This window comes from Pseudophryne corroboree, chromosome 4 (genome assembly GCF_028390025.1).
Source record: "Pseudophryne corroboree isolate aPseCor3 chromosome 4, aPseCor3.hap2, whole genome shotgun sequence".
NCBI classification, from domain to species: Eukaryota; Metazoa; Chordata; class Amphibia; order Anura; family Myobatrachidae; genus Pseudophryne; species Pseudophryne corroboree.
Genome location: NC_086447.1, coordinates 605390951 through 605401519, shown reverse-complemented (window position 1 = coordinate 605401519; position 10569 = coordinate 605390951).

The window sequence follows — 10569 nt, the reverse complement described above, 5'->3', positions numbered from 1 at the left end:
CCATCTTACCCAGGACTCGCGTGCATTGATGCACCGACACCTGTATTTGTTTTAGGAGGTCTCTGACTAGAGATGACAACTCTTTGGCCTTCTCCTCTGGGAGAAACACTTTTTCCTGTTCTGTGTCCAGAACCATACCCAGGAACAGTAGACGCGTCGTAGGAACCAGCTGCGACTTTGGAATATTCAGAATCCAGCCGTGCTGTTGTAGCACTTCCCGAGATAGTGCTACTCCGACCAACAACTGCTCCCTGGACCTCGCCTTTATAAGGAGATCGTCCAAGTAGGGATAATTATAACTCCCTTTTTTTTATTTTTGAAGGAGTATCATCATTTCGGCCATTACCTTGGTAAATACCCTCGGTGCCGGGGACAGACCAACGGCAATGTCTGGAATTGGTAATGACAGTCCTGTACCACAATCCTGAGGTACTCCTGGTGAGGAGGGTAAATGGGGACATGCAGGTAAGCATCCTGGATGTCCAGTGATACCATGTAATCCCCTTCGTCCAGGCTTGCAATAACCGCCCTGAGCGATTCCATTTTGAACTTGAACCTTCGTATATAAGTGTTCAAGGATTTCAATTTTAGAATGGGTCTCACCGAACCGTCTGGTTTCGGTACCACAAACATTGTGGAATAGTAACCCCGGCCTTGTTGAAGGAGGGGTACCTTGATTATCACCAGCTGGAAGTACAGCTTGTGAATTGCCGCCAGTACTACCTCCCCTTTCTCCGAGTGCAGCAGGCAAGGCTGATTTGAGGTAACGGCGAGGTGGAGTCGCCTCGAACTCCAGCTTGTATCCCTGTGATACTACTTGCAGAACCCAGGGATCCACCTGTGAGCGAGCCCACTGGTCACTGAAGTTCCCGAAACGCGCCCCCACCGCACCTGGCTCCACCTGTGGAGCCCCAGCATCATGCGGTGGACTCAGAGGAAGCGGGGGAAGATTTTTGATCCTGGGAACTGGCTGTCTGGTGCAGCTTTTTTCCCTCTTCCCTTGACTCTGTGCAGAAAGGAAGCGCCTTTGACCCGCTTGCTTTTCTGAAGCCGAAAGGGCTGTACCTGATAATACAGTGCTTTCTTAGGCTGTGAGGAAACCTGAGGTAACATTTTTTTCTTCCCAGCTGTTGCTGTGGATACGAGGTCCCAGAGACCATCCCCAACAATTCCTCACCCTTATAAGGCAGATGTGCCTTTTAAAGTCAGCATCACCTGTCCACTGCCGGGTCCCTAATACCCTCCTGGCAGAATGGACATTGCATTAATTCTGGATGCCAGCCGGCAATATCCCTCTGTGCATCCCTCATATATAAGACTACGTCTTTAATATGCTCTATGGTTAGCAAAATAGTATCCCTGTCCTGACAGGGTAACAGACCCCGCTGCAGCAGCACTATCCATGCTGAGGCAATTGCAGGTCTCAGTATAGTACCTGAGTGTGTATATACAGACTTCAGGATAGCCTCCTGTTTTTTATCAGCAGGCTCCTTCAAAGTGACCGTATCCTCAGACGGCAGTGCCACCTTTTTTGACAAACGTGTGAGCGCCTTATCCACCCTAGGGGATACCTCCCAACGTGACCTATCCTCTGGCGGGAAAGGGTACGCCATCAGTAACTTTTTAGAAATTACCATTTTCTAATCGGGGGAACCCACACCTCTTCACACACTTCATTCAGTCATCTGATGGGGGAACAAAACACTGGCTGCTTTTTCTCCCCAAATATAAAACCCCTTTTTTGTGGTACTTGGGTTAATGTCAGAAATGTGTAAAACATTTTTCATTGCCGAGATCATGCAACGGATGATCCTAGTGGATTGTGTATATGTCTCAACCTCGTCGACACAGGAGTCAGACTCCGTGTCGACATCTGTGTCTGCCATCTGAGGTAGCGGGCGTTTTTTGAGCCCCTGATGGCCTTTGAGACGCCTGGGCAGGCGCGAGCTGAGAAGCCGGCTGTCCCACAGCTGTTACGTCATCCAGCCTTTTATGTAAGGAGTTGACACTGTCGGTTAATACCTTCCACCTATCCATCCACTCTGGTGTCGGCCCCACAGGGGGCGACATCACATTTATCGGCATCTGCTCCCCCTTCCACGTAACCTTCCTCATCAAACATGTCGACACAGCCGTACCGACACACCGCACACACACAGGGAATGCTTTGACTGAGGACAGGACCCCACAAAGTCCTTTGGGGAGACAGAGAGAGAGAGTATGCCAGCACACACCAAAGCGCTATATAATACAGGGATTCACACTTCCCACAGTGATTCTTCCCTTATAGCTGCTATAATACACAATTTTTCGCCTAAATTTAGTGCCCCCCCTCTCTTTTTAACCCTTTGAGCCTGAAAACTACAGGGGAGAGCCTGGGGAGCTGTCTTCCAGCTGCACTGTGAAGAAAAAATGGCGCCAGTGTGCTGAGGGAGATAGCCCCGCCTCTTTTTCGGCGGACTTTTCTCCCGCTTTTTTATGGATTCTGGCAGGGGTATTTATCACATATATAGCCTCTGGGACTATATATTGTGATTTTTTGCCAGCCAAGGTATGAATATTGCTGCTCAGGGCGCCCTCCCCCCCCAGCGCCCTGCACCCATCAGAGACCGGAGTGTGAGGTGTGCATGAGGAGCAATGGCGCACAGCTGCAGTGCTGTGCGCTACCTTGTTGAAGACCGAAGTCTTCTGCCGCCGATTTTCAGGACCATCTTCATGCTTCTGGCTCTGTAAGGGGGATGGCGGCGCGGCTCCGGGACCGAACGATCGAGGTCGGGTCCTGTGTTCGATCCCTCTGGAGCTAATGGTGTCCAGTAGCCTAAGAAGCCCAAACTAGCTCCAATCAGGTAGGTTCGCTTCTTCTCCCCTTAGTCCCTCGTAGCAGTGAGTCTGTTGCCAGCAGATCTCACTGAAAATAAAAAACCTAAAATATACTTTCTTTTCAAGGAGCTCAGGAGAGCCCCTAGTGTGCATCCAGCTCAGCCGGGCACAAGATTCTAACTGAGGTCTGGAGGAGGGTCATAGTGGGAGGAGCCAGTGCACACCAGGTAGTCCTAAAGCTTTCTTTAGTTGTGCCAGTCTCCTGTGGAGCCGCTATTCCCCATGGTCCTTACGGAGTCCCAGCATCCACTTAGGACGTCAGAGAAAATTAGATTAGAAATATTCTGCAGTTACTGATAATTTTGGGCTAACGGTAATGGAACATGCGATCAAGTGAAGCACTCCCCCCAAACAAGTGCCATCCCTAGGCATGTGCCTCACGAGACTAATGGAAAATTTGCAATTGGAAACCTATAAAAGGGTTTTCCCACTTTTGGGAGACATCTTAGAACTGGTGAGCAGAGAGGGAGGCAAGGTCGTGACAGTCACCGTGATGCCGATCTAACCTCCAAGGAGAAAGACCTTAAGAGAGGTCTTGTGAGAGATAGAAAGTTTGTAACGTTGTCAAACCCAGTGATGGCAGCACCCATGAGAGGGGTAAGAGCTACAAACATATGGGGAAGAGAGATTTTACCAGGGCTTTTTAGTGGGAAGAAGGGTCCTTCATGCATAAAAGCCCCGCAGCCATAAGAGGGGGGAAATTCAGTGCGGCAGTAGTATGGCTATGGTTGCGTTTAGTTCCCCTTTGTGGAGAGGACCTTTCCGTTAAATCCCTGGGTCCATGTCACAAACTATTTGGAATAGTAACCTGTGGCGAGCGAAGCGAGACACAAAGCCCGAAGCGTGGCGAGCGGAGCGAGCCCGCGAGGGTCCAATGGTGCATAGAAAAAAAATAATAACCTTAAACGAACGGAGAACGGACAAAACATTTTGGTGCTGTAAGGGAGGAAGTTCTCTCCTGCCCTCTCGTTATGTCACTTCCAGGTCCTGATAATGAAGAGAGAATAAACACAACCGTATGGCTATAGGGGCAGCTGACAGTACACTGTGGAATCGCTGCATTGGAGAAATCTGTATACTGCTGTCTCATGTGAATGGGAAGGCGTGCAAAGAGAGACATATATGTTTGTAACCATCTGTATATTACTGGCCCCTTAGGAGCAGAGCTAGGTAGACTTAAGTGGAAGGATTTATGTACATTGCCTGCAGCGAATCAAAGAAAGGCAGAGTGTAGTAGCACACAAGTGGGTAACAATGCATTTGGGTGTGTCCTATATTAATTTTGCAGAGCTGAGAGCCAGGGGTGTATCTACCCATTGGCCAGGATGGCACTCGCCAGGGGCGCCAGCTGAGCAGGAGGCGTCACCCGATGGTGCCACCCCCAGCCAATGGGTGGAATCCCTTATGCCGTAGTGTCTGGCAATACCTGCTGCCTGTGCATTGCCTGGGATGGAGGGTGGAGGATCGCTCAGCAGGCAGGAGCTGGCACCGTTGTCTGGCACCGCAATGCACTACAGGAAAGAAACTGAAAATAAACTACAACTCCCAGCAACCCTTGCTGTCGGGAGCTCCCGGTGGCAAGGGCTGCTGGGAGCTGTAGTTTTTTTTCAGTTTCTTCACGTAGTTTGGTGCAGTGCCGGACACCTGCGCCAGTTCCTGCCTGCAGTGCGATACTCCACCCTCCATCGCAGGCAGCCGGCACAGCAGGTATTGCCAGACACTATGGCTATCTGCTGGGATGTTGTGGGGTGGGGACTAGGGCTATGTGCTGTGTGGGGAGACTATGTATGTGCTAGGAGTGAGGGAGACTACTACTATGTGCTAAGGGTGGACTACAGCTGTGTGCTGGGAGAGGGATTGGGCCTATTGCTATGTTCTTGGGGAGGTGAGGGGCTATGTGCAGGGAGTGGGACTATGGCTATCTATGTTGGCAGGGAACAATTGTTATGTGAGATACACATGGCCCGTGGGGGCATGTGTATCTGGCAATGTGGGGCATATCTGGCAACATGGGGCATATCTGGCTACGTGGGGGAATATGTGTATCTAGCACTTTGGCGGGCATATCTAGCACTGTGGGGGAGCATATCTGGCACTGTGGGGGCATATCTAGCACTGTGGGGGCATATCTGGCACTGTGAAGGCATATGTGCATCTGGCACTGTGGGGGCATATGTGTATCTGCCACTATAGGGGGCATATGTGTATCTGCCACTATTGGGGGCATATGTGTATCTGACACTGCAGTATTGGGGTCATATGTGTATCATGCCCCCATTTTCATTGGCCACACCCCATGTGGCCATACACTTTTTTTGGTCGTGCGCGCACCTTCGGCACGTGCACGCAGTACCACTAACATTTTTTTCCTACTTGCACCACTGGGCAGTGCGCTGCACTGCACTTCTTTGCACTACGATTTGATTATACTACCTGGCCTTGGGTGGCATTGTGTCCTCAGCCAGGCCAGGTACTGCTGATGTCTCCTCGGTGGTATAAGAATTACTGCATGGGCATAATGTGTAAAAGGAACTGCTACTGTATGGGCATGATGTGTATAAGGGTTACTACTGTGTAGCATAATTTGATTTGAGAGAACTATTGTATGGTCATGCCCCTTTCCCAAAAGATCATGTCCCTTTTTTGCACATGCACCTTCCCTATTTCAAATATGGGGGGGCACCATTCCCTTACTTTGCTAGGGGCGCTCGGACCTCTAGATACACCTCTGCTGAGAGCTACTGGAGAGATGTGTATGAAGCTGTGAAACTACAGGCACCAGCCAGTGAAGGGCCAGGTGGACATGTTTGTGTAAGGTAAAAAGCATCTATTGTAACTTCTAAACCCTGCATTGTTTGGGCTGTGTAAATCATTAAGAAATGTTAAACATTCAGTAATGTGCAGACAATTTGGGAGAGTACTGAGATACTGCAGAGTATTGATATGTGCAATCCCATTCCAGCACAGTGACACAGAAATACAGTAGCAGTACAGAGAATATATGGACAGTATGCACAGTATGCGTGTACTGTACCTTGCTCTCCCATGGGCTGGCTGTAGGCAGCTCTCCCAGTCCCCATGTAGCTGCTGTGCTGTGTGAAGTTCACACTGTGAACAGCTTGACGGGAGAAGATCAGGTCTCATCCCCACCCCATCTACCCTCCACCCTACCCCCTCTCCACTTTCTCATTGCAGGCTGCAGCAGAATAGCCCAAAGCCTGGTGTATCCTGCACTGCTGCCTGTCACTGACATTAATTAGTACTAGCTAGGCTTTCCTGCATGTACCCTGGGGACAGGAAAATTAGGGTAGTGACTGAATAATAATGATGTGCCTGCCTGTCGCAGGACCCTGTGGGGATTTCTTTCTATAACTCTGCATAAGGGCAATGGGACATATGTCCCACTCAGGTTTCCCTTTCAGCACATTGCAATGGACAGATTTATTTCTGATGATCTGACAGGGGAGCAGAGGACGCCGCCAGCTGCTGCAAGCCACTCAGTTTTTGCTTTGGCACTGCTGGGAGATGCGGCCACAGTTGTCCACAAGTCCATGATGACAAGAGTCCTCATCAGTCTAGATGACTTCCTCTAATCCAAGCCGTTCCCCTTGACGGAGCAGTGGCGAATGCGGTACATTTCCTTAACTCTCTGGGGCAAAGAGACTCTACCCATAACAGCAAGAATCCTGCAGGCAGGGTTGGACTGGCCCACAGAGGTACAGGGGAAACCACCGGTGGGCCCTACTGCCTGGGGTCCCACACCCTACTCTTGGGATCAGGTTCCAGACTGTGCTGTTAACTAATCTAGTACATTATCATGCATAAACTACAGTATTTACTGTATATATTAATCTAGGGGACCAACCCATGCAAAATGGTTAGGCAAACCAATGTGGTGGCTGGGCACACCCCCTTTAGAGACTGGCCACACCCCTACACATGGGCCCCTACCACTGTATTCCCCCCGGTGGGCCCTACATGCCCCAGTCCGACACTGCCTGCAGGATGCGGGTGTCACGATCCTCACTGTAGTTCTCATATTTGGTGACTTACCTCTGCCATCTCTGTCCTAGATCCTGCATCTTTCTGCTCACTGGGATAAACAGCTTGCCAATACCATGAGTTTCCTGAGTCCTGAGTTCTCTGCCTGGAATCTGAAGAGTAGGCCTAAAAGCCAGCATCCTCTGTTTGTTTGCAGAAGTTCAGGCTTCAGTGTTCTTTCGGCCTGCTAGGCCTCACTCCATATCACAGCCTAGTCTAGAGTACTCACATGACAGTGACTGTTCACCTCACTCAGAGCTGTCCAATCCTGTGCCAGCCTGAGACTCTCTGAATCACCTGACACTGCTCACCAATCACCAAGGACCAGGAAGTATAAGTCAGGAGACTTGAGTTGGAAACTCTGCCAGTTCCTCGTGTCACACACAGCTCTGTGTGAGCTTAGAAGCTGAGCTCCCTACAGGTTACACTTGTACTTCAGTTCCTGTATAACTCTGCTCCTTTGCTACCCAGACTGGATTACAGTTGTGTTACCATTGATATCCAGTATTTCTACAGTTTCATCTTAAAGTCACAGTTACAGAATTTCACAGTCTCCTCTTAAAGCCACAGCTGCAGTATTCTACAGTTTCATCTTAAAGTCACAGTTGCAGTATTCCACAGTCTCATCTTAAAGTCACAGCCGCAGTGTTCTTCAGTCTCATCCTAAAGTCACAGCCACAGTCATCGTTCTACTTTCAATTGCATTTCCAGTTATATTCGGTAACAGCCCGGATTACAGTTGCGTCCCAGTCTCACCGGTAACCAGCCCGGTTCTAAGTCTCACCTGTAACTAGTCTATCTTGCTATCTCACCAGTAACCTTGAGTACATAAGCACCTACTCCTGTGACACTATATCCAGTTCAATCTCACCTATACATTTATCATCCTGCTATCAATGTCCCTGGTGATCCAGTGGTCAGGATACGGCTTCCTCTGCCGAGGCCCGGGTTCGATCCCCGGTCAGGGATTGCTCCTTCTTCTCACTGATTCCTACAGACCAGCCTAATATTCACATAGTCCTCCAGTCGCCCGCACAGAGTTCACAAAAACCACAGTCCTGACAGTAGGAACTGGCCAAATGGACCCGGCCGAAAGTGTTTGTCCAACGCAGGACCTCCTAAACAATATTGCAGGATGCCTGGAGGGTTTGGAGTCGACTCAGCATCAATTGGCACAGTGTCTGCAGCGGAACTTCTCCAGAGATTCTTGGACTAAGACTCCTGACCAACTGCAAATTTTCTACCAGATGTTATTACAGTTACAAGAACTTTTGTCTAGTATTTTTTCTGTGATGCCTGATCTCTTCAGGAATACTACCAACGTTGTTGATCCTGTTTTTTCGAATCCAGTTACTAAAGTCTCTTCCTCTGTGGAAGGAATAGTTGTGCATCAGACCTATCCATGGCCCAAGCTCTCTGAAGCTGAACGTCAGCGGCGTAGGGAGCTACACCTCTGTCTTTACTGCGGAAATTCTGGTCATTTTGTTAAGGATTGCATTCTTTGCAAGCCAGGAAGTGGTGACATATCTCAGTATGATAGCGCTCATGTCTACAAGTCATCCACAGTAGCTGATCCTGCTACTGCTGACGAGGGAGTCAAGAAGGCTACTCTGAAAGAGACTAAAATTTATGACTTGGGTCCGGTGATTAAAAGACCCTATCCCAAGTTGGGTGTCCAGAGAAGAATGTTCAAGCCATTTAGAGTCACAGATGAGTCTGTGTCTACAGCCCAAGGAGGGGCATCCGTGTCTACAGCCCAAGGAGGGGCATCCATGTCTACAGCCCAAGGAGGGGCGTCCGTGTCTACAGCCCAAGGAGGGGCGTCCGTGTCTTCAGCCCAAGGAGGGGCGTCTGTGTCTTCAGCCCAAGGAGGGGCATCCGTGTCTTCAGCCCAAGGAGGGGTGTCCGTGTCTTCAGCCCCAGGAGGAGGTTCAGGGGGTTCCGAGGGTCCAGCCCCAGGAGGGGGTTCCGGGTGTCCAGCCCCAGGAGGGGGGTCCAAGTTTCCGTCCCCAGGAGGGGGTTCCGAGTGTGCAGCCCAAGGATGGTTATCCAATGTCCAAGCTCTTGTAGGGACATATGAGTTTTCTACTCAAAAAGGAGTATCTGATCTGTCAACCCCAGGAGGGGTGCAGGAAATAACAACCCTGAGAGAGGTGTCTGATTCGTCAACCCCAGGAGGAGTCACCACAGTTTCAGCCACAAGGGAAGTATCCAAAGTCAAGTTTCCAGATGGGAATCTTTGTGCTGCAGATGCAGTTATGAACTCCTGTTTGCCATCTCCTGAGAGCGCCACCATGTTGGCATCCAGCATGGTTCAGGTCCATGTCAAAGTCAAAAATATTACATAGAGAGACCATATAAACTGCACACATATAAGCCGCTATACTTGCAAATATGCGCAGCGAGCACAGCAAACACCAGACATAATGGAGATTTAGAATTGGCTGATGAATTAATGTCATGGATGTGTATCATTCGAACCGAACCAGATAAACACATCATGTTTGGTATTGAAGCAAGCAGAATGAGGTGTGGGTTAGTTTGAGGCCTGTTGTGTTGTTGTGGGACATTGCAGCGGATAGATATGATTATATGTATAAAAGCTAAGATCATATTGTTAGAACAATGGATGCTCAAGACAACCTTTTACTAAGTTTTCAGGGCTGAACCTGATTAGCATATACAAAGAGAATGGTGACTCAGTACAAAGGAGAAAGAAAGACCCCTCCCCCAGGTACTGGTCAAACAGGAAGGTAGTGGTCAGGTGTGGCCTCAGAGAACAGATGTAATGTAGCTACACTCACAGACACACACACAGCTACCTGGCACCAAGCAGCATGGCAGCTAAATCCCCAGGACATCTTCCAAACTAAAGGCTAAGTATTGAACCTCACATGGCTAGATAAGGAAACAGACAGATTGCTTTCTGGTTTAAATAGGATATTGTAACTTGGTTGTGTGATTGTTGGGTGTTTGTGGATACTCTGTGAAGTCCGTGATGAATTGGAACAGTATACAATCTGTAGCATAATATTTGTGGTATTTGTTTGCCTATGGAGATTTAAAATAGATTGTGCTGGTTAGTTATAATATATATCCTGTTAATCATAAATACCACCATGCAGTTACGTTTGTGTTAATTACATTGTGATCTGGTCTTGTGATGAATATGCTCTGGTTATTGAGATACTGAAGTTGTTTGGGATGTGAAATTATGAGATGGTTCTAGGAAGTTGGATTACATTGTGAAAGGTGATTTAGATGGTTTGGAATTGTAAAATCAGAACATATGCATTGTTTTGAGGCTTGGACATTTTGGAATAAAGTGCCATGTGTTTGGACCTGCAAATCTAAAATGGCTGCTGCTGGATGTCTTCCCCTCCCCCTTTCAGCCATGTGGTGTGGTCTTTGGAATCAAGTGGAGGTTTCTCAAAATGGAGTCTAGCTTCCATCCCATGCTGTATTCAGCATTGACTAACTGCGCAGCGATTGTCTCTCACATGTGTAGTTTTATCTGCAACCATGTTGTCTCTTATTTAATGTTATCATTGTCTTTCTGTGAGCCAATCTCTCTCTCTCTCTCTCTCTCTCTCTCTCTCTCTCTCTCTCTCTCTCTCTCTCATCTGTTCTCTCATATCTCCCCTAGAC